Raw genomic sequence first — 25,721 nt, forward strand, 5'->3', positions numbered from 1 at the left:
TCAGAAGCTGTACAGAGTGGACCATGATGGGAAGCCTCGGAAGCTCGTGGTGAGGTCATTTGAGGAGGTTGCTGCTGAGTTATATCATCATCACAGCAGTCCCACTGCAGGGCATAGCGGCTGGGTTACCACTTGTCAGAATGTCTCCCCAGTTTACTATTGGTGAAACATGACCCAGGACATCAAACATTGTGTATGTAAATATTGTTTTGGTATTGCATAAAGTACCTGATCACAAGTAGTGCATCTTTACAGAAAGTTGATACAGTTAAAATGATTGTTAGCTAATTCAATACTCTCCAGAATTGTTTTGCTGAATCCTCAAGCAATTTTCTCAGTTTTCACATTTGTTTTCTAGATTGAAACATGTAGTAAGTGCCAGCACTACACGCCAATGAAGACAAAGGCCCCAGAGATGCGTCCCATAAAGGTGAAGGAGCCGTTGGAACTTATAGGAGTCAACTTGGTCGGTGAGGATCAGTTATGTGAAAAGTGTTATCGGGTGGTTTGTCTTGGGGTTTCTTTTAAAAATGGTACAAGTATTAGGTAAGCAAAAAAGTTCAGAAATCAAATGTACATATATTCCAACACTCACTCTCACACACACTCACTCTCACACAGACACATAATTCCTAACTCTTCGAATTTGTCTTCTCGCGAATTTATAATAGCACAAGGGAAAACTGTTAGTTATTTTAACATTCATAAGGTTTTGTTGGTAAGAGAACCGGGTAGGACACGAAGTAATGGGTTTAAACTGGATAAATTCAGATTTAACAGGGACATAGACAAAAATTGGTTTACCAACAGGGTTGTGGATGAGTGGAATAGGCTTAGCAGTCATGTGGTGAGTGCCAATACAATAGTCACATTCAAAAACAGATTAGATAAATTCATGGACAGCGATACTAGGTGGGGTTAGATACACGGGAGCTTAGGCTCAAAGGAACTGCCTTGTATAGGCCTACCGGCCTCCTGCAGATTCCAACGTTCTTATGTTCTTATTAGGCTCACATTTCTCATACACAAAAATACAACAAATGAGTGATTCAAAGTTAGATTTTGAAGCTGAAATCGCACTATCTCTGCTCAAGCTTAAATTTGCATGATCCCTTCAAAATCTTATCCCTAGCATAATTGTAGAACTCCCTTGCACACACATATATGCATGCATACCTATATACATGCTTTTGTCCAAGTATAGTTACTGTTGTAGGTCACGAGACAGGTCAGATACCATTTTGATGTCTTGTGGGCCTTTTCTGGGTTGTGCTTTTGGAATGCCTGGTTTTGGTTGCAACTCTCATCTGTATCTCTCTATATAGGTTGTTCTTCTCCATCTGATGCTAAACTCCTATAACATTCCAAGTGGAGCCTTCACATTGTATGAAACCTCTCTTAGTTTTCATACAATGTCTCACCAATTTAATCAATCTCTCAGGAACCATCTGCCTTTTTTTAACTCTGTCAAATTCCTTGCTTAAAACTTTGTACATATGTGAGTTACCTCAAATGCCAGCCGTCTTACTCTTTTGGGTTTACTTTATGATAATTGTAAATATTAGAAGAACAATGCTTTCTAATGCATGATAGTTAGCTCTCATTGTTGTTCATGAAACACAATAATTCTCTCTCTTCTGGGTTATAATGCACTTTCTCTTTGCCTGAATAATTTGATCTAGCATGCGTGATTTATCTAGCTTTACCTAGTGTCTGCACAAGCTAATGTAATTGGTTATGTTGGGTTTTGATGGCTTTGCATGATGTATTTTTTGCTTCCTGCTTTATTAAACTATCCAGGTCCAATGGCTGTTAGTGATGAAGGCTACAGGTACATTTGCACGTTTGTCGACTTCTACACAAAGTTTGTCGACTTCTTCCCACTTAGAGATAAGACAGCTTATGGGGTGTCCAGGTGCATACGCTCCTTTATCCACAGGTAAATTTTTATCATTAGTTTCCGCACTTGGATGAATTATTTACTGCCATGTCATCACTACTTATGAATGTAATTTCAAATAGTCAGTTTGGATGCTAAACATTCCATCTTAGAAAAAAGTATCCTGATGTAAAGATTAATTCAGTTTTCATTGTTTTCCTTTGAAGTTTACCTCATCATCACCGTGACAGATTTTTTGCCTTCAAAAAAAGATGCGAACATTCAACAATCTGATGTAATAAACAAAACATATTCATCATTGGTAGGATCATTTTAAAAAAAATCTGTCATACAATCCATCCACGATATTTTCCCTATTTTGAATATTAGTGAAACGGAATGAGTCCAAACTAATGAGTTTGCTACTGGTAATCATTATTTCTTTAATCATGTATTACCACAGTTGTTTTGAGGTTGCAGCATGTTTTCTCATCAATGCATGTAAAAGTCCGTGCAGTCGTGCCATATATTTCTCTGTTTGTTGCTTCTCACAACTGTTTTATTTCATCAATTGTATTTCAATTAAAAGTTCACTTTAGTTCTTGTATAAAAGTTCTTTGCCTTGCCATATTGTTTGCACTAATTATGAAATCTAATCATACCAGACATTGTCATTACCATCAATTGATTATGTTTAGGCATAATATAAGAATGTGATACAAAAGTTGCAGATTTTTTTTTTTTTTTTTCATGTGTAATGACATTTGCTTTCCTTAGGTGGGGCAAGCCTGCAAGGATCCTGACTGATCAGGGACGTGAGTTTTGTTCCTCGGTAAGTCTTTATGTTACTGTTATTTCTGTTTTAATTCTTGGAATGGTCATCAGGATGTAATGTTATATTCAGGTATGCCTGAGAGGTGCATTATTACCAATACAGTCGTCAGAGGAGGACATTTACATCATCTAATGCTTCGTTAACTCTAAGATGCTGAACAAACCTCAGGTATTATTAACACTGCAAACAACTGATACTATTATAACATCTGTTGTATTACTGCTGCTGCTTTGACCTCTTCATTCCCCACAGATCAACGACGAACTCTGCAAGTTCTACGGGATCCTGAGGAGTATCACGTCTGCCTACCATCCGCAGACTAATGGACTGGCAGAGAGAATTAACCAGACTCTGGAGACCAGGCTTTCCAAGCTCTGCAACGCGACCAAGACTATCTGGCCAAACTTCCTGGATGAAGTCGCCTATAGCATCCGCACCCAAAAGCAGCGGACCACCGGGTTCACACCTTTCCAGTTGATGTTTGCTCGTGAGCACCGGCCACTTCACCAGGTAACCACCAGTGTTTGAATTAATAGAAGAAATCATCTCCTATTGGTTCCATTAAAATATGAAGTGATCACAAGCCAAAAAAATATGAAAAGTTGTTCTTGTGCCTAATGACCGTAATTCCAGTTCAATTTATTGAAATAATTCTTTTTAGGAAGAAAATACATTTGCTCCTGAGGCTTCTGCACAAACAGAGGGAAGGAGTACCACACCAGAGGTAAGTAGAAAGTAGATTCATATGTAATGTGCAAATTCTGGAAGAAAAGTGTATATCTCACAAGAATTGAAGAATATGTCTAGTACCTCTCAAGTAATCTTCTTTTGCTGTTTCTTTTTGTTTCAGTTCTCTGAAGAACTTATTGAAGTGCCCTCTTCCGAGGACATTGCGGAGTGTGTCAATGAGCAGGACCAGAGGCGTGAAGAACTGTACTCCAAGGTCTGGCTGAAGACGTCATGTGTTATATTTCTTGATGCTAATGTTCTTAAGTCTGGCAAGAGTACCGAAGAAAAATACCATAACTTTTACATTGATGCTATAATTTATGTTTCAGCATAGTACATTCATTGCTAGACTGACTCTGCTTTAGCCCGACTTTATACGGTCTCCAAACTATTTCAATGTAATGACTGCAGATATATGGCCAGATTAAACACTCGACGTTGACTCCAATTCAAGTCCTGCTACATAGGATCATTCTTTCATCTATATTGTACCATACATTACAAGCATCTTTTGCACAAGGAAATTTATATTTCAGTACAATCAATCCGGTCATCATAGTGCTATCAATGCTTATGCTTTTACTTTTATTATGCAGCGGGAACAGAGAGCTGAAGCAGCCCAAGAAAAGCAGAAGGCTGAGTACAGGAACAGGAAAGCAAGAGGAGTGAAGACCTTCAACTTCTGTGTAGGGATGAAGGTTCTTAAAAGAAACCTTCGCAATGAGACTCGGAAGGGTGGGAAAATGGAGCAGAAGTGGACTGGTCCATACAAGTGAGTACTGATGTTAAAAGGAACTGTATTTTTGTGTGTGCTCCATTTTTGTCATTTAGGTTTCTGTAACCTACTGACACTCAACAGAGTCCTTGACATCGACTCCTCAAACCGTGTGGCCCTTGAGACTGTGAGTAATGGGAAGAAGCTCAAGAGCCGTACTCCATACAACAACCTGAGGCCATTCCTCCAGAGCCAGTTGCACTGTGGCAGGTGTGTACAGCTATTACCAGTTGTGCGGTTGTGATGTGGTGTTCCTTTCTTATTTAACTATATGTTCATACTTCATGTGCTTATTATGCTTTACTTTGATAAGTAAGTAATTTTCATTGCATATGGTTTGAGCTGTCAACTTGTTGTAATTTATGGCTGTGTTTGCATGTAATGTTAAGCATTTTTGTAACAAGTGTAGAAAAATCTTGAACATGTAATGATAGCAGGTAATTATCATAGTTTTGTGTTTGACTAACCTGCATATAGCTTGTACTGAGGTGTAATTACAGTAATCACTCATAGGTGAGTATTTTTTTCCCAGCCCATCAATATATAATTGAAAATCATTCATTCTATTTATATTCATATACAGGGTGTCCTGTGAGGAATGTTTTGTGTGTGTGTGTGTGAAGGAAGGACTTACTGTTTAGGTATTCTCTTGAGTATTATAAAGCAGCCACGGCACTCCCGTTAGCCGTAACAGAGCTCGTATAATGAACACCATGTTTGCATATTCCACGTTGCTGTATGTATGCGGCATTGAAATGAGCGTAACAACTTAACAAAATTACAAAAAAAAGCAGCACACTTTCCCTCCTCGCGTGAGTGGCCGACCAGTGATGGTTGACAGTAAACTGTCTGTTTGTCTGTCTGTCTGCCTGCCCACACAGCTGAACAGTGTTGTCATAGTTCCCAATGTTTTAGCTACTGATTATTTTTACTACATTTCCTGTCATTAAGTTCTCTTTTCATTGCACTGAGTATAAATGGAAACATCATCATCATCATTTCATCGACGCCTGCTCCTAGGAGCTCCCAGAAAAGGATGGCCATGGCAGAAGAGCTTCCAACTTTCTCTATCCAGACTCTATCCTTGCCTGCTCAAAGTTCCCCACTGATTTTTCACCCCTCTCCCTCACATACTCTTGCATCCTATCTCTCCATTTCACTGGAGGTCGTCCTCTAGCATTCCCTCCCTCTATCTCACTCACATACACCCTTCTGGTAATCTGTGTTTCTCAACAGTTGAATGCTTAATGAAAAACCTAGTGAGTGTAACAGCACAATGATTATTTGTTACTATGAGGTAATCTCCATGAAACTCACGACTGTCACCTCGAGGTGACATTGGGCATACACTCAACAATTCAGTCTTTTTCCACTGAGTGTGGTTCATTGTTTTCTGGTTTCAGTTTGACTCGTCATGAGATTGCAACAATACTTGAGGTTGTAATGAAGAATTAGATACACCTGTTAAGTGTTTTGAATATCTATAATTCAATTATGATAAATTTTCTTGTGGCTGAGTGGTTAGCGTGCGGGCCCCACGTGCACAGCGTTCTGAACGACGCTATTTCGAATCTGCCACTAACACCTGAGATTTTCAGTCATGACCAAGTGGATTAAGACTACTCCCATGCTGTCATGAAGACCACCCATCAACCCACACTATAGAAAAAAAGTCCAAGTCATTCAGGAATGAGCTCTTGTGTTGAGCATGAGCCAAGAAAAGATGGCGCCACTATAAACACTTGCCTGCACCAAGATGGGCTGGGGCCGACCACCAGGCCCCTCAAGATAGCCTACCGGTGCTACAGGCTCCTATGTAAAAAAAATATAATAATATAAAAAAGAAACAAAATCTCCAACAAATATTCTTTGAATAAAAATTCATGTACTAAACATAACTCACAAAGAAATGAAGGTGTTCATTTCTGTTCTGTTCTTGAGAGTACTTGACACCTAAGTACATTCGCATTTTTAGCGAATCAAAACCGGATGTGAACAATTAATATGTTTCAAGCAATTATTAGAAGGAACATATTCTCTGAAATTCATCACTATCTCCACACTTGTGACACTTTAGATCTGCTGGGAGTCGGCAAATTGGGGATGTCAACGAGATGTCCAGGTGGTGGGGGTGTAGAGAGGAGAGTACACTAGATGGTAAGGAAGACCATGATGGTGTACGCACAAAAGTGCCCTGCAGGAAAGCCAGAGTTGCTGAGTTTCATGACCTAACCACTAACCAGTCAGGTGTCGGAAATGTAAAGCTGTTCTCCGTGTTCACAGTTGGTGTGCTCTCATACAAAACAAGAGTCTGCGGCACTTAGTAAAAGGAAGCTCTTCATTGCAATTTGTCCACTATTCATGGAATAATGATATTTTCCTATAAAATGCTTTTGTATGTGAGTTATGTATTTATTTATGTTCTAATAGAATTATGCTAAAAACACATAACTTAATAATGAAAGGAGAATGTTGACATGAATACAGAAAAAATATCTGGAATATAAAGATTTTTTTTAATTTTTTTAACAACGACTTTGTTGTGTCATTGCCCAATGTTACCTCTAGGTGACACCCTTTTTGTGCAAAAAGTAAAATATATAGAAGAAAAAGTTCTCCGTAAAAGTTACTTAAAATTGTATTACCAAATATATATATTGTAATTGGACAAAGAAAACTTGATAAAATATGATATGGGCTTTCTTGGGTTAATAACAGCGACTCACCACTGATATTAGGAGACTTTAACCTCCCCCATATCGACTGGGTAACACTGTCAGGTACAGAAGGAGTCACATAGAATGATCGAATTTTCAGAAAATTACCTAAGCCAAATGGTATCTAAACCAACTTGACAAAATAACTTACTAGACCTTGTTATAGTAACCCTAGATAGGTTCTTGTGATCATAAATCAGTGCTCATCGACATTAGAGCTCGAACAACAGTGACTGAAAATAAATTAAAGGTGCCAAACATCAAAAGAGCTAATTTCGTAGAAACTTCTTATTCGAGAATAAAGATGTAATACTTCCGCTCTACAGTAGTTTAGTCAGACCCCACTTGGAAAATGCTTTATAGTTTTGGTCTCCCCACCATGCAAAGGACATTGCTAAATTAGGTGTTAGTGTCGGGCAACGAAAATGATCCCTTCCTTGCACAACAAACCCTACGAAGAGAGAGGCTTTCCACCCTTAACATGTTCTCTCATGAGAAACGACGCCTCCGAGGAAAAGTGATCGAATGTTTTAAAATACTTGATGGTTTAACAAATGTAGACAGATCAACATTGTTTATGATCGATGACACTTTGCGTACGAGGAACAATGGCATACAACTCAAATGTAAATTCAGACTGCACCAAATTTTTTTTCACTAACGTTGTAGTGCGGGAATGGAATAAGCTCCCACCGTCAGTGGTCCAGTGTAACACGATTGACTCCTTCAAAAACAAGCTTGACCGTCACTTCCTTCAACTTAATATCAACTAGAGTTGAAATGCATCATTTCAGAGCCTTCTGATTAATGTAGAATCACTTAGGCTTAAGGACAGACCACCTAGTCTGGACCATGGGGTCTGTGTGGTCTGATTTTCTATGTAAATCTCTCTCTCTCTCTCTCTCTCTCTCTATGACGTAACCAAATCACTGGACGTAGTCTATCTTGATTTCCAGAAAGCGTTTGATAAAGTCCCGCATCATAAATTACTTTACAAATTAAAGCAAATAGGTATTGACGGTCAAGTAAACCAATGGATCGCGAATTGGTTGAGCAACAGACAACAAAGAGTAGTGATTGACGGATTTAACTCAGAGTGGGCGCCGGTCACTAGTGGCGTCCCTCAGGGCTCGGTTCTTGGCCCAGTGCTCTTCATTATTTACATCAACGACGTGGATGTTGGACTCAATAACTGCATTAGTAAATTTGCAGACGACACAAAGATTGGTAACTCGGTTCTCACTGACGAAGACAGGCAAAGCCTCCAAGAGGATTTGCACAAAATTTCAGCTTGGTCGGATAGATGGGAGATGCCCTTTAACGTAGACAAGTGCCAGGTCCTTCAAGTTGGAACGAGGAATAAGAAGTTCGATTACGAAATGCGCGGCGTTAAACTCAAAAGCGTTCAATGCGTCAAGGACTTGGGGGTCAAAATCGCATCAAACCTCAAATTCTCACAGCAATGCATCGATGCAGCAAATAAAGCGAACAGAATGTTGGGCTTCATTATAAGAAACTTTTTATTTAAGAATAAAGATGTAATACTCCCGCTCTACAACAGTTTAGTCAGACCCCACTTGGAATATGCGGTACAGTTTTGGTCTCCCCACCATGCAAAGGACATTGCTAAATTAGAAGGTGTTCAGCGTCGGGCAACAAAAATGATCCCTTCCTTGCCCAACAAATCCTACGAAGAAAGGCTTTCCACCTTTAACCTGTTCTCTCTTGAGAAACGTCGCCTCCGAGGAAAACTGATCGAATGTTTTAAAATACTTAATGGTTTCACGAATGTAGACAGAACAAAATTGTTTATGATCGATGACACTTTGCGCACGAGGAACAATGGCGTAAAACTCAGATGTAGACAAGTAAATTCAGACTGCACCAAATTTTTCTTCACCAACGTTGTAGTGCGAGAATGGAATAAGCTCCCACCATCAGTGGTCCAGTGTAACACGATTGACTCCTTCAAAAATAAGCTCGGCCGTCACTTCCTTCAACTTAATACCAACTAGAGTAGAAATGCAACGTTTTGGAGTCTTCTGATTAATGTAAAATCACTTAGGTTTAAGGACAGACCACCAAGTCTGGACCATGGGGTCTGTGTGGTCTGATTTTCTACGTAAATCTATGTAAATCTCTCTCTCTCTCTCTCTCTCTCTCTCTCTCTCTCTCTCTCTCTCTCTATTTATATATATATATATATATATATATATATATATATATATATATATATATATATATATATATATATATATATATATATATATATATATATATATATATATATATAAAATAAATAAATAAATAAATAAATAAAAGGAGAAGAAAATAATGAAACAAAATAAACTAGCAAACATATATATCCAGCGTATATAATGGAGAGAGAGAGAGAGAGAGAGAGAGAGAGAGAGAGAGAGAGAGAGAGAGAGAGAGAGAGAGAGAGAGAGAGAGAGAGAGAGAGAGAGAGAGAGAGAGAGAGAGATTAGGGTATTGGCTTTTCCAATACTCTATGCCCCTGTCCACCCAGCAGTGAATCGGTACCAAGTATTAATTGGGAGTTGTGTCCCGTCTCCTGGGATCTGTTCCCTTCTTTAATTCCTTCCCCTCCTGTCTCTCTCCGGCATACGACCATAGATGTTGCGCCGACTAAACAAACTTTCCAACTTTTCCTCTAACACTCCTCTCGCTCCTTTCTCTCACAAACTTCAGAACTCAGTCCTCCCATTTCACTGGGGGTCGTCCTCTTGCAATCCTACTGGTGAACGTCCTCCTCATCTTTTCACTCTCCAGCATCCTTTTTTATGGCCAAACCATCTCAGGGTACTGCGTTTAACCCTCTCAATCTTTCCACGTTTCATACCTTCGTCTGTACTTGACATACCTACTATAATTGTTATATATACTTTCGTTACTTTCACCATCTATTCTCCTTCCCCCATAATCTCTTCTTAGGAATCATATTTCTACTGCCTGTATCCTGGATCTTTGGCTTTCATTTCCTGCCCACGTCTTACTTGCATAAGGGATCATTGGCACAATTATTCCATCACACAATCTCTTTTTCACTGTCATGTCAACTGTCCTTTCATCATACTCTCCAGGGACCCAATCACTCTTCTCCCCTGTACAGATCTTTCTCTGGTCTCACCTTCCATGCTTCCATGTTTGCACAGGATCAAACCTAGATACTGAAATTCATTCACCTCCTACATCCTTTTTCCATTCAGCTTAATATTACATTCTTTTGGACATTCAACTTTCACCCTGTATGAACAATTAATATTAACCACTTCACTCCTACTTCTCTCAAATACCAACACCTTACTTCTGTTGCTGGGAAGCAGTCCTGTGAAGGACCTGTCATATGTGTTGACTAACCTCCATTGCAGTTCTTTAGTCAGGCACTTGACCGCTGACACATACTGGGCGACAATGAGTGGCCTAGCATCCATGACACCCTCGCCATGAGCGGCTAATACTCCTTAGAGGAGGGGGACCCAGAGCTGGTGTTCAGTAATCTTTCAAATTTCATGTTCATGATTTGAGAATGATTTCCTAAGCATTTCCGATGATTATTTCTCATCTTTGTTATAGTGTACAGACGGGGCTTATTTATAACATGTTCATGAAAAGTGAAATATTTTCAATGCTTTCCTCTTCACCCCATTCTTCAATATATATTTTTTTTCAGCAAAGGAAGCAGCTCCAGGGTAAAAATAGATTTAAACAAAAAAACACCCTGCTATTCGCTGCCCCTGCAAAAAGATTGAGTGTCAATTATGGAAGGAGAGCCGTTGCGATACTCTCCTCTTGAAAGAGCTCAAGTCATAGGCAGGAGGAAATACAGATAAAGGAAGGCTGTTCCAGAGTTTACCAGTAGAAGGAATGAAAGATTGAGGATACTGGTTAACTCCTGCATAAGTGATATGGATAAAAAAGGATGAGCTACAGTAGAAAGTCGGGTGCATCAGGGCAGCAGGAGGAGGGGAGGCATGCAGTTAGTAAATTCAGAAGAGCAGTGAGCATGAAAGTAGCGATAAAAGATAGAAAGTGAAGCAATATCGGGGTGGAGTTTGAGGGGAGGAAGCTTGCGAGAAAAAGCAGGGCAGTTGTCAAGACAATGAGCCTTCGACTCCACTGTCCAAAAGGGACATGAGTGGATTCCCCCACATGTGAGATGCATATTCCGTATGGGGACGGACAAGGCCCTTGTAAATAGATAGCAACTGTGAGGGAGAAAAGATCTGGCCAAGACAGTACAGAATACCTAACCTCGAGGATGCTGATTTAGTAAGAAAGGAGCTATGAAGTTTCCAATTCAGATTTTTAGATAGGTAAAGGCCAAGAATATGAATTGTGGATGAAAGGGACAGTTGAGTGTTGTTGAAGAATAGGGGATAGTGATTTGGAAGGTTGTGTCAAGTTGATAGGTGAAGAAATTGAGTTTTTGAGGCATTGAGGGAAACTAAGTTTCTTTTGCCCCAATCGGAAATGATAGTAAGGTCAGAGGTTAATCGCTCTGCAGCTTTTAACCTAGTCCTGCAATTCCTGTCTTCCCAGCCAATCTTACCTTTGTTTCTTGTACTTCAGTCAAGGACTTCCCTTGAGAGGGAACTTGTCTAACTCCAGATTTTTTTTTTCTTTTTCAGTACTGTCAACTTGAATGTGGACCATCAGTTTGAAAATAATGCGGTTTTTGTGCTCTTCCGCTGTCTTATCCAGAACACCTATATCATCGCACACAAAAGTTTAAGTTCTGAGGACAATGTTTGTGTGCACACTTGCATTTACATACTCTTACCAGAACAACTTTCATGAACAGTTTATAAATGATTACTGCTGAAATAAAGTCAATGAATTATTATAATAGGGCTGAATCAAACATTCCTTTTGTCAGGATCAAAATCATGATTGTTTCTCCTTTGATCTTGTAGAATTCTAAACTGTAGCAGTAATAGCATCAAGTGGATATGAGGTATATAATACTTAAGAGTTTGTTTAAGTTTTTGTATTGCACTAATGGAATCTGCTTGTTTAATGGACGAATACAGTGTATGGTTTACTAATCTCGATTGTCTAAAAGTATTATACAATGAAATCATAAGTCTCACCAAGGTAAATGCGTTTAGGTAACAAAGGAACTTTTTGTATTTAGTGTATGCTCGCCATGCAAGAAGCTGTTACTACGTGTCACTGGACTACGTGCTCTAGTATGGTTCAATAAAGCATAATGTTTCTAGTGTATTCATTATTTAGATTTCAGAAACTGTCTTCCACATGCTAGCATATCCAGTTTGTACCCCTTTTCGTTGGAGAAAGTCTGCAATCAGCATTTCACAACTTCCCTCCCCAGCCTAACTCCTCTACTTGCTAATGAATTGGGTAAGTGCACATTGTAGGTACTTCTTTGAATAAAAAGAATTTATCTTCATGGTTTCTGGACCTTGATTTTCTTACTCTTGAGTAGTTTGAATGTGGAGGTCAATTACTTATTCGTCTCCAACATATCTTACTCAATCATTTCAGAAAAAAACAGAACCAGCACAGTTCTTAAAGGAGGGGCAGAACATTGATCAAAGTTTGCCGCTAAAATGCGATGTAACACAATGGGTAAGTTGTCTAATATAGTGTGCCAGCCAAAGTTAATTATTTTTATTTTTACTTATGCGGGCATTATATGTTATAATCAGGCATCCATACAAGATCAATCAGTTTTAGAGTAAAGGAAAAGTTTGGGTGGATGCCACCCTGAACTTTGACTTTCAGGGTCAAACAGCATCAACAGGTACTTTTTTATTCAATAAAATCAAAGTATGTTTGGTAATTTTAGTCTTTAGGGTTATATGTTGTTTGAAGTATAATGCATGCAAGCCATGTACTTATTCTACACATTATCACAGTTAAATATATACATATAAAAAAACACTTAAAAAATTATGTTTGTCACAAACACGGTAGTACTCTTTCCTTTTCAGTAATTTCAATTAATACAAATATGCTATGCCTTTATGGACTAAATAAACTATACAACTTCTGGGACTGCTGGGTTACAACAGGCTACTGCATCACAGGCGCAGCCAGAGAACACTTGAGACCTTTACTGAAGCAGGAGCATTGAGTTGTCCTACATTTGGATTTGCATGCACAGGTCACAAGCTGAAGACACGCATCTGGGATAAGAGGAAGTGCTCTCCACACAGGAACCAGGAAACTTTTTTTTCCTTTATCCAAACTGATGCGTCCAGTGGAGATGATATCTGGATGTGTTCCTGATCTGCTTGCAGCCAAATCTTTGCCTGGTAATTGGCACATAAAATGTGCAGTTTCAGTGCATCCCTAGCTGGAGGCAACATCTCAAGGTCATTCATGGCCTTAAAGAGCTGGAGCCTGGCTTGGTTAACATTTAATAATACAGAAGAACCATAGAGGTGGCACACAAACTGCTCAATTGGTGCAAGTTCTCCATCACGGCCAGTTCCACTAACCAGGAGTGGTTGACTATGGAAAGTTGCTCAACGTGTCTTCTTGCCATGGCCACTGTAAGCAGAGTTTGTGTCACATCCTGTTAGACCATGAAAACCGAGCAGGTCTTCCCTAATAGGTCGTGGGAGTCGCTCAGATACTGTGTGTATTGGATAGCATTTCTTCTTCCTTGTTGTTCCAGAGATCATCCATACCTCTGCTGCCTTGCCTGGACTTGATAAACAGCATTTCATAGCCTTCAGTGGCTGCCTCACATGAATGGAGAGTCAGTCTTGTATCAACTTCATGATTTCCTTGAAGTCGGACAGTTTGCCTACTTGTTGATCTGGCTTCAGTAGCAGTAGAGAATCCACCTCCAGTCACAAGCTCAAAGCTAGCTGGAAGATCCACACCCTTCTGCATGATTGCCTCAGACAGGTACCTGGCAAGATCTGCCTTGTTTTCTTCCCAGGCAATGAAACTACTCCAGACCTGAAGAAGTGGAACATCTGGGTCATCAGTGGTCTGGCGAATCAAGTTTCCTCTTGCCCACTCGCTTTGATCGAGTAGCAGTCTTGATTGATTCCTCTCCAATAGAGCGGTCAAACACTACATCAACTCTCGTTATGCGTTCTCCAAATTGGTGTCACATTGCATATAAAGACCTCAGCATAGTCACCAAATGTTTGGCACCCATGAGGCTTTCCTAGTGTCTGGATAAGTGCATGTCCATCAATCAGCACACAGGTCTTCATGTCAACAACTGAGACCTCTATGGGTACACTTATTCCAGACATCAGAGGATACTGACATGGTCTGCCTTTGGTGTTGAGTTCATCTAACCTCCAGGCTTGGCTAAGGACAGGGGACAGCTCATGCTTGAGAATATAGATTCCATTTCCACTGATCGACCTGCAGTGACAGCATTCAGTAATCACTGCAACAGTTTTTTGTCAGCAATTGATAAATTTCTGCACACACTACTGAGTGGAAATGGCTACTTTGTACATATCTGAAAAAAAAAATGAGTGGTGCCTTCTGAGAGCAGCATGGAGCTGTAGCTACACTTCCATCAATAAGTCGTTGTTTAGCATTAGCTACGATATATTGTTTGCCTCGATCCTCAGCAGTGAGGAGACCACATCAAATGGTGCAATGTCTTTGGTTGCTAATGAAACATGAGGTTCACTTCTCACAATTTCCCCAGAATTATACATTGCCTTAATGTGTGCCAGCTCTTTTTACTTGTTATTCCTGCTACTATGTATCCTAAAATGCACAAATTGTTTATATTTTTATAATGTAACTGCCTAGGAACACTGAAATAAATATGTTTGCGCAATTTTTTTTTTCTTTAAGAACATAAGAACATAAGAACATAAGAACGCAGGAGTCTGCAAGAGGCCGGTAGGCCTGTACGAGGCAGCTCCTTTGACCCTAAGCTCCCGTGTATCTAACCCCACCTAATATCGCTGTCCATGAATTTATCTAGTCTATTTTTGAATGTGACAATTGTATTGGCATTCACCACATGACTGCTAAGCCTATTCCACTCATCCACCACCCTGTTAGTAAACCAATTTTTGCCTATGTCCCTGTTGAATCTGAATTTATCCAGTTTAAACCCGTTACTTCGTGTCCTACCCGGTTCTCTTACCAACAAAACCTTATGAATGTCTCCCTTATTAAAGCCCTTCATCCATTTATAAACCTCGATCATGTCTCCACGCACCCTTCGCCTTTCTAGAGAATGCAAGTTTAACTGTTTGAGTCTTTCCTCGTATGGCAAGTTTCTCAACCCCTGAATCATCTTAGTCATCCTCCTCTGCACCGATTCTAACATTTTGATATCCATTCTATAGTAGGGTGACCAGAACTGAACCGCATAGTCAAGATGAGGTCTAACTAATGCTAAATATAGTTTGAGGAAGACTGGGGCTTCTGTTGCTTACGCTCCTTGAAATAAATCCCAGTACCCTATTAGCTCGATTTCTAGCTTGAATGCATTGTGCCCTTGGACGGAGATCAGAGCTCACTAAGACCCCTAAATCCCTCTCGCACCCAGACCTACTTATGAGAGTGTCATTTAAGCAATAGTTATGTGAGGGGTTGTTCCTACCTACACTCAGAATACTGCACTTCCCTACATTGAACTCCATCTGCCATTTATCCGCCCAGTCATATAATCTGTTGAGTTCACCTTGGAGAATACTAGCGTCCTGATCCGACTCAATTACTCTACCGATCTTGGTATCATCTGCAAATTTACTAACATCACTACTAATTCCTGTGTCTAAGTCATTGATATAAATAATAAACAAAAGTGGACCTAATACCGAACCTTGTGGGACCCCACTCGTAACACATCCCCAGTCAGATCTTTTACCATTGATTTGCACTCTTTGCTTCCTATTGCTAAGCCACGCCTTGACCCAGTTCAAAACTTTACCCTCTACTCCGTGAGCCTGTAATTTAAGCAACAGTCGTTGGTGAGGAACTTTGTCAAACGCTTTACTAAAATCAAGATAGATTACATCATAATTTTCATCTCTGTCAACCGCCTCAAATACTTTATTGTAGAAGGACAAGAGATTGGTGAGGCATGACCTACCTTTTGTGAACCCATGCTGCGAGTCGTGAATTAAGCTATGTTTCTCTAAATGCTCCAGAATGTTCCTGGATATTATGGACTCCAGCATCTTCCCTATAACCGATGTTAAGCTAATTGGGCGATATTTTGAAGCAACTGACCTGTCCCCTTTTTAAAAATCGGCGTCACATTAGCTACTTTCCATAGGCTCGGCACATAGTTAGTATTTACCGACATCTTAAAGATGTCGGTTAGTGGGTCACTGATTATATCACCTAGCTCCTTTAATACCCTCGGAAATATCCCGTCAGGACCTGGCGACTTGTTCTTCTTAAGCTTATCTATCTCATCCTGAACTACTTGCCTGGTAATGATTATATCCCTCAATTTATCGCCATCCCCGCCCTCGTACACCTGAACTCTTTCCGGTATAGTCGTTCGATCCTCCTGTGTGAATACTGAAAGGAAGTAGTCGTTCAACAATGTGCTCATATTTTCGTAATTTTCTACTAGCTCCCCTGTGTTTGATTTCAGCGGTCCAATTTTCTCCCGTGTTTTTGTTCTATACATCTGAAAGAAGCCCTTAGGATTACTTTTCGCCTCATTTGCTACTTTGATCTCATAGTTCTTTTTTGCTATCCTGGTGTTTTTCTTAACTAATCTAGATAGTTCGACGTACCGGCCCCTGAGATGTGTTTCCCCATTCTTTATTTTCTGATAAATTCCCTTCTTTAACCCAATCTCGTGTTTTAGTCCACGAGTCATCCACTTAGGATCATTGTTTTCTTTTCTAAGTGTTCGCTGTGGTATATGCTGTTCTTGCCCCTCTACCATTACTCTAACTAAATTATTGTAAGACATTTCTACCTGGTTCTCCTGGCTCTCCAATCCGCAGTTCTGGCCCTCATGAATCCCTAAATTATCCCAGTTTACCCTTTCAAGATGTCTTCGAAGCCCCTCGTAGTTTGCTCTTCTAAAATCTGGCACTAACACTGGGTTTGGATCGCGGGTTACCGCCCAGTCTAAGCTAAAACGAACCGTTCTGTGATCACTATTTCCTAACTCTCCGCCCACCTCCAACTCACGTAGCAAGTTCCCATTATTGGTTAGGACTAAGTCTAATATGTTATCTCCTCTGGTAGGCTCAGTAACTACCTGCTTAAGGAAATTATCTTGTATAACTTCAAGAAAGTCCTCGGCTTCCAGGTCACCCACTAGATCTTCCCAGTCTATATTCCTATAATTAAAGTCCCCCATTACGCAGACATTTCTACTCATACTCGCCCTGCCAATCTCCTGTAGTAATATACTCGTGTCCTGCCTGTTAAGGTTGGGTAGCCTGTATATAACTCCTAGAGTTAGTTTTTATTTCCCTTTGTAAACGTCCACCCAAACTGATTCTGAATCCATGTTAGTTTTGACTGAGTTGTTAACTAAACATTTAAGTGAGTCTTTAACATATAGCGCAACTCCACCTCCCTTTCTGCCCCTTCTGTCTTTGTGAAACATCTGATAACCCGTTATTTCAAATTCTGACCTAAAATTTCTATTAGCAGTGTCTATCCATGTCTCAGTGATCGCTATTATGTCAAAATTTTCTGAACAAGCTTCACCCCTTAGTAAGTCTATCTTGTTTCTGAGGCTCCTGCTGTTAGTATAGAAGATTCTTAGCCCGTCCTCTGTTACTCCTCTAGAATTACTTCTAAGCTGCCTGGTTATATTATGAGCTAGATGTCCTCCCATTACTCCTCCCATTGCTCCCATTACTAAACCCACCCTCGCCTATACTAAAAAATCCCTCAGGGTACCAAGTGCTCGCTCAAGGGAGTCTGAGAGAGCCTCAACACCCTTGAACGTCAAGTGTATCCCGTCACGGGCGTAGAGGGCGTCGTTGCCAAAGAAGAGGTCCCAATTGTCGACGAACAGCCACCCATTGCGCTCGCAGTGCTCAGCAAGTCTGCTGTTCACTGCTATCGCCCTGGACAGCCATCCATCGCCAACGCCCCTCCTTGGCAGGACGCCACACACTACTGGTGACCCACCAGCGTCACGTATCCTGCCTAACAATTCTCTAAAACGCCTGAGAAGGTCCTCGCTTGGCACACGAGAAACGTCGTTTCCGCCACAGCTGAGAAAGACAATGGGGTTCGATCCCTCGCTTGCCATACACGCCTCAATCCTGTCTGATATATGGCCCACCCTGCCCCTGAAACACACCCTGGTCCTGTTCTTATCATTGTAGAAAAAATAACTGTCAACATACCCAACCTGACTATCACCAACAACACGACCCCGAGGGTGGGATGGGGGGCCAGGAGGGGTGGGTGATGGGGGGAGGGGAGAGCGGGAAGGGAGGGGAGGGACCTGCTGTGAAGAACGAGGAGAAATTGTGGAAGAGGTGGAAGGTGGAAAGGCGGAGGAGGAGGAGGAAGAGGAAGAAGGAGACAGGGCGGGTGAGGTGGTGGAGGGAGGAACGGACGAGGAGAGGGAGGAGGAAGAGGGGGAAAGGGAAGGTAAGGGACAGGTGTTGGAGGGAGGGACGAGCGAGGAGGCGGAGGACAAGGAGGAGAAAGAGTGAGAGGAGGAGGAGGAGTAGGAGAGTGGGCGGGAAGAGGGAGAGGGGGGACGGAAGAGGAAGGCGAGGAATTTGAGGCGGAGGAGGAATTTGAGGGGGAGGGGGAGGAGGAGGAGGAGGAGGAAGGAGGAGTAGGTGAAAGGGAGAGTGAGGTGGGGGAGGGAGGGACGGACGAGGAGAGGGAGGAGGAAGAGGGGGAAGGGGAAGGTGAAGGACAGGTGTGGGAGGGAGGGACGAGCGAAGAGGCGGAGGACAAGGAGGAGGAAGAGGGAGAGGAGGAGGAGGAGGAGGGTGGGCGGGGAGAGGGGAGAGGGGGGACGGAGGAGGAAGGCGAGGAGGAGGAGGAGGAGGAGGAAGAGGAGGAAGAAGAGGAGAAGGAGGGGTGGGAAGCGGGGAGATCGGAGATGGTCGAGGAGGAGGAGGAGGAGGATGGGAGGGGCTGCTGTGTGGGTGAAAACAATACTAGAGGGGAGGAGGACGAGGAAGAAGAGGAAGAGGAAGGGGAGGAGGACGAGGAAGAAGAGGAAGAGGAAGGGGAGGAGGAGGAGGCGGGGCTTGTTGCTGCTGCACTAACCAGTAAGTGTACCTGGGCGGCGAGAGTCGTAACCCTATTCTCTAACTCTATGATCCTCTGATCATCCTTCTGAGTCTTAACGCAGAACCTACAAACGTCCTTGGAAAGAAAGTACTGCTTGGCCATGCGAAGGCCACACCCAGAACAACGCTTGAGGGACGTCATGGTGAAGATATGGGCGAGGCAAGACGGAAACAATTAGGCGCGTTAAGACGATAACAAAGTACGCAGCTGCGGTGAGGTCGTCAGGTCAAAATTGTGTATCTAGGAAAACAAACCACAGCTGCTGTGAGGTCGCAGTCAGGTCAATTCCCCGGGGAAAAGGATGTGTCTCGGGTAAAAAGGCGCGGTTATTTCTACCCACCAAGACAAAACATAGGCCAATATTAATATACTGAGAAATCACTTATGTAAAGAAGATAATAACTGTGTTCACTAGGTTTGCGCGGAAAGTGGATTATCTAGTGTTTTGTGTGGACTTAGAAATTAACGTAGCTTGGCGCGCCTGATTCACGTAGTCCTATTATCACAGCACAGTAAAGTATCCTAATAATAGAAGGAGAAGAAAACACAAAAGCAATATAAAAAACACAAAAGCAATATAAAACCGTGTAGCACTGGGTTGGCGTAAAAGAATGTTGAATTTAGTGTAGATGTGGGAAGCTTAATACACTTGTCCTAGGAGTAACTGTGGATCACTATCTAACTAAGTAAATACTAAATCAGAACATTTAGCGGTCTGTAGTAGAAGGCAGGGTAATCCTCCTGGTTTTGTAGTCCTCCAGTACAGCAGCAGTTCACAGAAGCACAGAACGCCTCACACCGCGAAAGCAGAGGAAAACAGAGGAAAGAGCGAGTTGGCACCACACAGCAGCGGGGCAAAGTCACGTGTGAACCCAAGGAAGGTCGCGCGCTGACTGAGGAAGGTCGCGCGCTGACTGAGGAAGGTCCATTAGACCATCACAAATCAACATATCAGTGACATATCTTTTAGCAAAACTATATACCAGATTAACCAGAATACTATGTAGATATAGCAAATATTATGCCTATTTGGACACAGGGAAAAGCTAGGACAGTACTATGTTATAGCAACAGCTTAGGCCTACATATTGTGCCTAGATTTAAAAAAAAGTGAGAAATATATAACCACATTGTAATTAAACATTACCTAGGCATGAAATTATAGTGTTTGATAATTTGGCATTATTCTTTGGCAAGAAAAATATAAAATATACTGGCCTTATTTCCACTGACTATCATCTGCATCCATGACAGAATGGGTGTAACACTTTTTTCTTTTTTTTAACGTCGCGGCCTATAGCGCCGGTAGGCTTTTTCCCGGTGGGGCCTGATGGTCGGCCCAAGGCTTCTTCCCGGTGGGTCCTGATGGTCGGCCCAGCCCGTTCTGGCGGAGGCGAGTGTTTATAGAGGCGCCATCTTGCATTGGCTCATGCTGCCCTCCCGGAGCTCATCTTTAATCCTAGAATCTAGAGTCCGGGTTGATAGGTGGTCTTCTGGACAGCATGTGGGTAGTTTTAAGCCACTCGGCGGCGGCTGAAAAATCCCAGCTTGGTGGCACCGGGCGGGGATTGAACTCGCGTCCTCCTGAACGCGGTGGTGCTACTCTGTCGATTCAGCCACCGCCTCCCCAAATATATTAACTATATGCTTTGGTAAGAAAAAATAAATAAAATCCTGCCCTTATTTCCACTGACTATATCATCATCCATTACTGAATGGGTGTAATATATAGATAACTATGCTTTGGTAAGAAAAGAAAATCCTGCCCTTGTTTCCACTGACTATATCATCATCCATTACTGAATGGGTGTAATACATAGATAACTATGCTTAGGTAAGAAAAAAAAATACTGGCCTTATTTCCACTGACTATCATCTTTATCATCACAGAATGGGTGTAGCCTACGGGTAGGTACATCAACCCTTAATTTATTGACTTGTGATATGACAGTATGACACATTTTATCTGCGTAACCCTGGATAATTTCATTGAGCAATGATAGGCCTAACTTGAAAGGCACTAGAAAGGTTTGACTGCTGTACTCCAAATCATATATTATCAACTATATTAAGACGAGGGGATGCCAATGAAAGCAGTCAAAGGGTAGGCCTACAGGAATAATATGGTGTGTATAGATCATAAAATATTTTAATATGAGTTGCAGTAGTTTATTTATATATAATTTACACCAAAAAAATCATGGACAACAAAATATTTAGATTTTTTTCTAATACTGATCCAAGATTTCCCCAAGTTAGCCAGTTTCCTTAGATTCGTTACTATAATAATTTTGGGGGAAAATCTCATCAATTATTGATGAAATTTCCCAATCTAGTGTAATTTCCCCCAAAAGTGGGAGCCCTAGCTGCTTCTCAAGCTGATACCTCTTCCCCAACTTCTTCATTCAGTAAACATATGTACAATTTTTGTTTAGCTGTGGATTTCAACACTTTAAAACACTAAACCTTAAATTCACTTGCAATAGATAAAATAATGTTATTTTATAAGCTTCTTCAATTAAAGAATAAAGCCCTATCATAAAAAAAAAAACGGTCACAAAACAAATTTTGAACCACAGTGACCTTGATGACCCTCAAAACTACCTTTAAATTCAAATTTTGAGATGGTTATTTCCACCCACATCATTTTTACCTCCCCACAATGGAAGTATTCCACATAGATGCCTGCTATTAACATGTGATGCCCTAAAAAAATATATATATATATATATATATATATATATATATATATATATATATATATATATATATATATATATATATATATATATATATATATATATTGCAAACTCTTTACGTTCTAAGGTTCTTATGAGAGAGAGAGAGAGAGAGAGAGAGAGAGAGAGAGAGAGAGAGAGAGTTTTCCAGGTTTGGTTGGTCGACTAATATATATAGTGGTTATGCTGGTATGTTCCAGTTCAGTTATCTCTAATCAAGGGTACCTAAGATGAGGTACGATATATGCTATAATTAATGAAAAGTTGATACATATTTAAGCAAGTCAGTCTGTGTACGTCATGCTAGAACAAGGTTCAACTCGAAGAGAAGAGAAAAATCACAAGAACCTATACAAATTACTCTCTCTCTCTCTCTCTCTCTCTCTCTCTTTCTCTCATAAGAACCTTAGAACGTAAAGAGTCTGCAAGAGGTCAGTTGGCCTACACAATTAAGGCAGGTCCTGTCCTGTCCAGGATAGTGTCGAGGTAATTATAATTACCTCGACACTATCCATGACTTTATCCAGCCCCTTCTTGAATATGTATCTATGGTATTGGCACCCACATAAAAATTAACATGACTGCCAAGTCTATTCCATCCATCTACCACTCTATATTGGTAAACCAATTCTTGCTAATGTCTTTGTTGAATCTTAATATATCAAACTTAAATCCATTGCTACGTATATCCTTCCTGGTTCTTTAACACCCAAAACCATATTGACATCCCCCTTTAATTATTAAAGCCCTTCATCCATTTATAAACTTCGATCAGTTCTCTCCGTAACCTTTCTATAGAGAGAGTAGATTTCAATACTTCAGTCTATCCATCTATCTATCTATCAATATCTAACTATCTACATCTACCTATCTATACATCTATATCTATCCATCTACATCTATCTATCCATCTATATCTATCTATCTATATCTATCTATCTACATCTATCCATTTATATCTGTCTATCTACATATACCTATCTACATCTACATATACCTATCTATCTATATATATATATCTATATCTATATCTATCTATCTATCTATCTATCTATATCTATATATATATCTATATATATATATATATATATATATATATATATATATATATATATATATATATATATATATATATATATATCACCCAAAGTTAAGAAGTCACATGTATATAACACATGCCATGGAACTATTCCTTAATGAAGGCTGTTACGCTGCTGCTCTGCGGTAAATGTATCGGTGAGCTCGGTAATAACCCGCCGCTCACAGCAGGGCGGGGACGGACGTCCGTCACGGTCGACGGCTACTTTATAAATGACTTCTTTCACTCCGAAGGCCGCCCCATGCATACTTGTTGGTGCTTTTCGACTGCAAGTGACATATAGTTCCTCAAAATAGATATACTGAATGATATACTAGGCGACATAAGTTTTTAGGAAAGTAACGAGTGTCGGAGCAGGTCCCCATTGGATAATGTATGGGGGGGAGAGATCCTCTAGTCGCGGACTCACTTGGCGTTCTGCCGGGGTGCGGTACGATATGCTGGGTCGGTCACTTGATTCAGACGTGATACAGATCTAGGCTCACAGTGACTGACCGATCGGCAAGGCTCGTTTCTTGTTGGTGCCTCTCTGCAGGAGCACGATTCATTCCTTCACAGACGATGCTGAGTAATTAAATTCTTTGACTCTTCAGGTGTTTATTAGACTGCTTAGAGTGCACGTGTGACTGACTGACTTGTTCTTCGAGTCTTCAGTTGCTCGCTATAGATTGCTATGAGTGCAGCTTAAACTCCTCTACTTGGTAATTATTTGGTAAGGGCACATTGTAGGTAGTTCTTTGAATAAACCAGATTTGTCTTCATGGTTTTCGGGCCTTGACTTTCTTAATTTTCAATACTTTGAATGTGGAGGTCAATTACTGATTCAACTTCAACATATCATACCCAAACGTTTCAACAAGACCTGAACCACCACTATTCTTAGAGGAGGGGCAGAACACTGATCAAAATTTGGAGCTAAAATGCAATGGACCACAATGGGTAAGTTGTCTAATAGTGGTTACTGCTGGTATGCTCCAGTTCGATCAGCTATCTAATTAACGGGACCTATAAGACGAGGTATACTGTAATGGAAAGTTCCTTAATTGTACTTCGCGATATTGAGGGATTAGTCTTGATTCTTGAATGAAAGGTGGGCAATGGATCAAGTTTTCCTCGTGTTGTTACTTTTCGTCAGCCGCTTATTACCAGCTTAATTTTTTCATACATATTCAAGCAAGTCAGATCGAAAGATCAGAAGAATCTATACAAATTATTCTCTCTCTCTCTCTCTCTCTCTCTCTCTCTCTCTCTCTCATGAGAACGTAAAAGTCTGCAAGAAGCCCGTTGGCCTACACAATTAAGGCAGGTCCTGTAATCCTAATCCCACCTTAATTACCTCACTATCCACGACTTTATCCAGCCCCTTCTTGAATATGTATCTATGGTATAATTGGCACCCACAGCGTCATGACTGCCAAGTCTATTCCATTAATCCACCACTCTATGTTGGTAAACCAATTCTTGCCTATGTCTTTGCCGAATCTTATTGTATCAAACTGAAATCCATTGCTACGTATATCCTTCCTGGTTCTTTAACAACCAAAACCCTATTGACATCCCCTTTAATTATTAGAACCCTTCATCCATTTATAAAGCTCGATCAGGTCTCCCCGTATCTTTTCTATAGAGTGTAGATTTCAATTAATACTTCAGTCTATCCATCCATCTCTCTCTCTCTCTCTCTCTCTCTGTGTGCATCTATCTATCTATCCATCTATATCTATATCTATCCATCTACATCTATCTATCTATCTATCTATATAGATCCATCTACACGCGGGTAGGCGGTGGCCGAACTGGTAGCGTGCTGGGCCCACATTCACCGCGTGATGGACGACGCGGGTTCGAATCCCCACGCTACCACTCGGATTTTTCAGTCACCGCCGAGTGGCTTAAAACTACCCACATGCTGTCCTGAAGACCACCCATCAACCCGGACTCTAGAGGAAGCCGTCCATGCGAATCAAGAACGAGTTCCGGGGGGCAGCATGAGCCAATGCAAGATGGCGCCACTATAAACACTCGCCTGCGCCAGAACGGGCTGGGCCGACCATCAGGCCCCACCTGGAAGAACCCTTGGGCCGACCATCAGGCCCCACCAGGAAGATGCCTACCGGCGCAACAGGCAGCGACGTAAAAAAAAAAAAAAAAAAAAAAATCTATCTATATCTATTTATCTACAGCTATCTATCTATATTTATCTATTTACATATATCGATCTATATCTATTTCTCTCTCTCTCTCTCTCTCTCGCTCTCTCTCTCTCTCTATATATATATATATATATATATATATATATATAAATCTATCTATTTATCTCTTTATATCTATGTATCTATCTATAGCTCTTTTGTATATCTATCTATCTATCTATATATCTATCTATATATATATATATATATATATATATATATATATATATATATATATATATATATATATATATATATATATATATATATATATATATATCACCCAAAGTTAAGAAGTCACATGTATATAACACATGCCATGGAACTATTCCTTAATGAAGGCTGTTACGCTGCTGCTCTGCGGTAAATGTATCGGTGAGCTCGGTAAAAGCCCGCCGCTCACAGAAGGGCGGGGACGGACGTCCGTCACGGTCGACGGCAACTTTATAAATGACTTCTTTCACTCCGAAGGACGCCCCATGCATAGTTGTTGGTGATTTTCGACTGCAAGTGACATATAGTTCCTCAA

General features: G+C 40.8%; 1 long non-coding RNA gene across 1 annotated transcript; it reads left to right on the forward strand.

Moving 5' to 3' along the window:
* Positions 1-359: 359 nt before the first annotated feature.
* On the forward strand, positions 360-3,173 carry LOC126990528 (uncharacterized). The gene is made up of 3 exons (XR_007744507.1): positions 360-470; positions 2,657-2,711; positions 2,967-3,173. It is a non-coding gene; the product is annotated as an uncharacterized LOC126990528 (long non-coding RNA).
* The last annotated feature ends 22,548 nt before the right edge of the window (positions 3,174-25,721 follow it).

This window comes from Eriocheir sinensis, unplaced genomic scaffold (assembly GCF_024679095.1).
Source record: "Eriocheir sinensis breed Jianghai 21 unplaced genomic scaffold, ASM2467909v1 Scaffold171, whole genome shotgun sequence".
NCBI classification, from domain to species: domain Eukaryota; kingdom Metazoa; phylum Arthropoda; class Malacostraca; order Decapoda; family Varunidae; genus Eriocheir; species Eriocheir sinensis.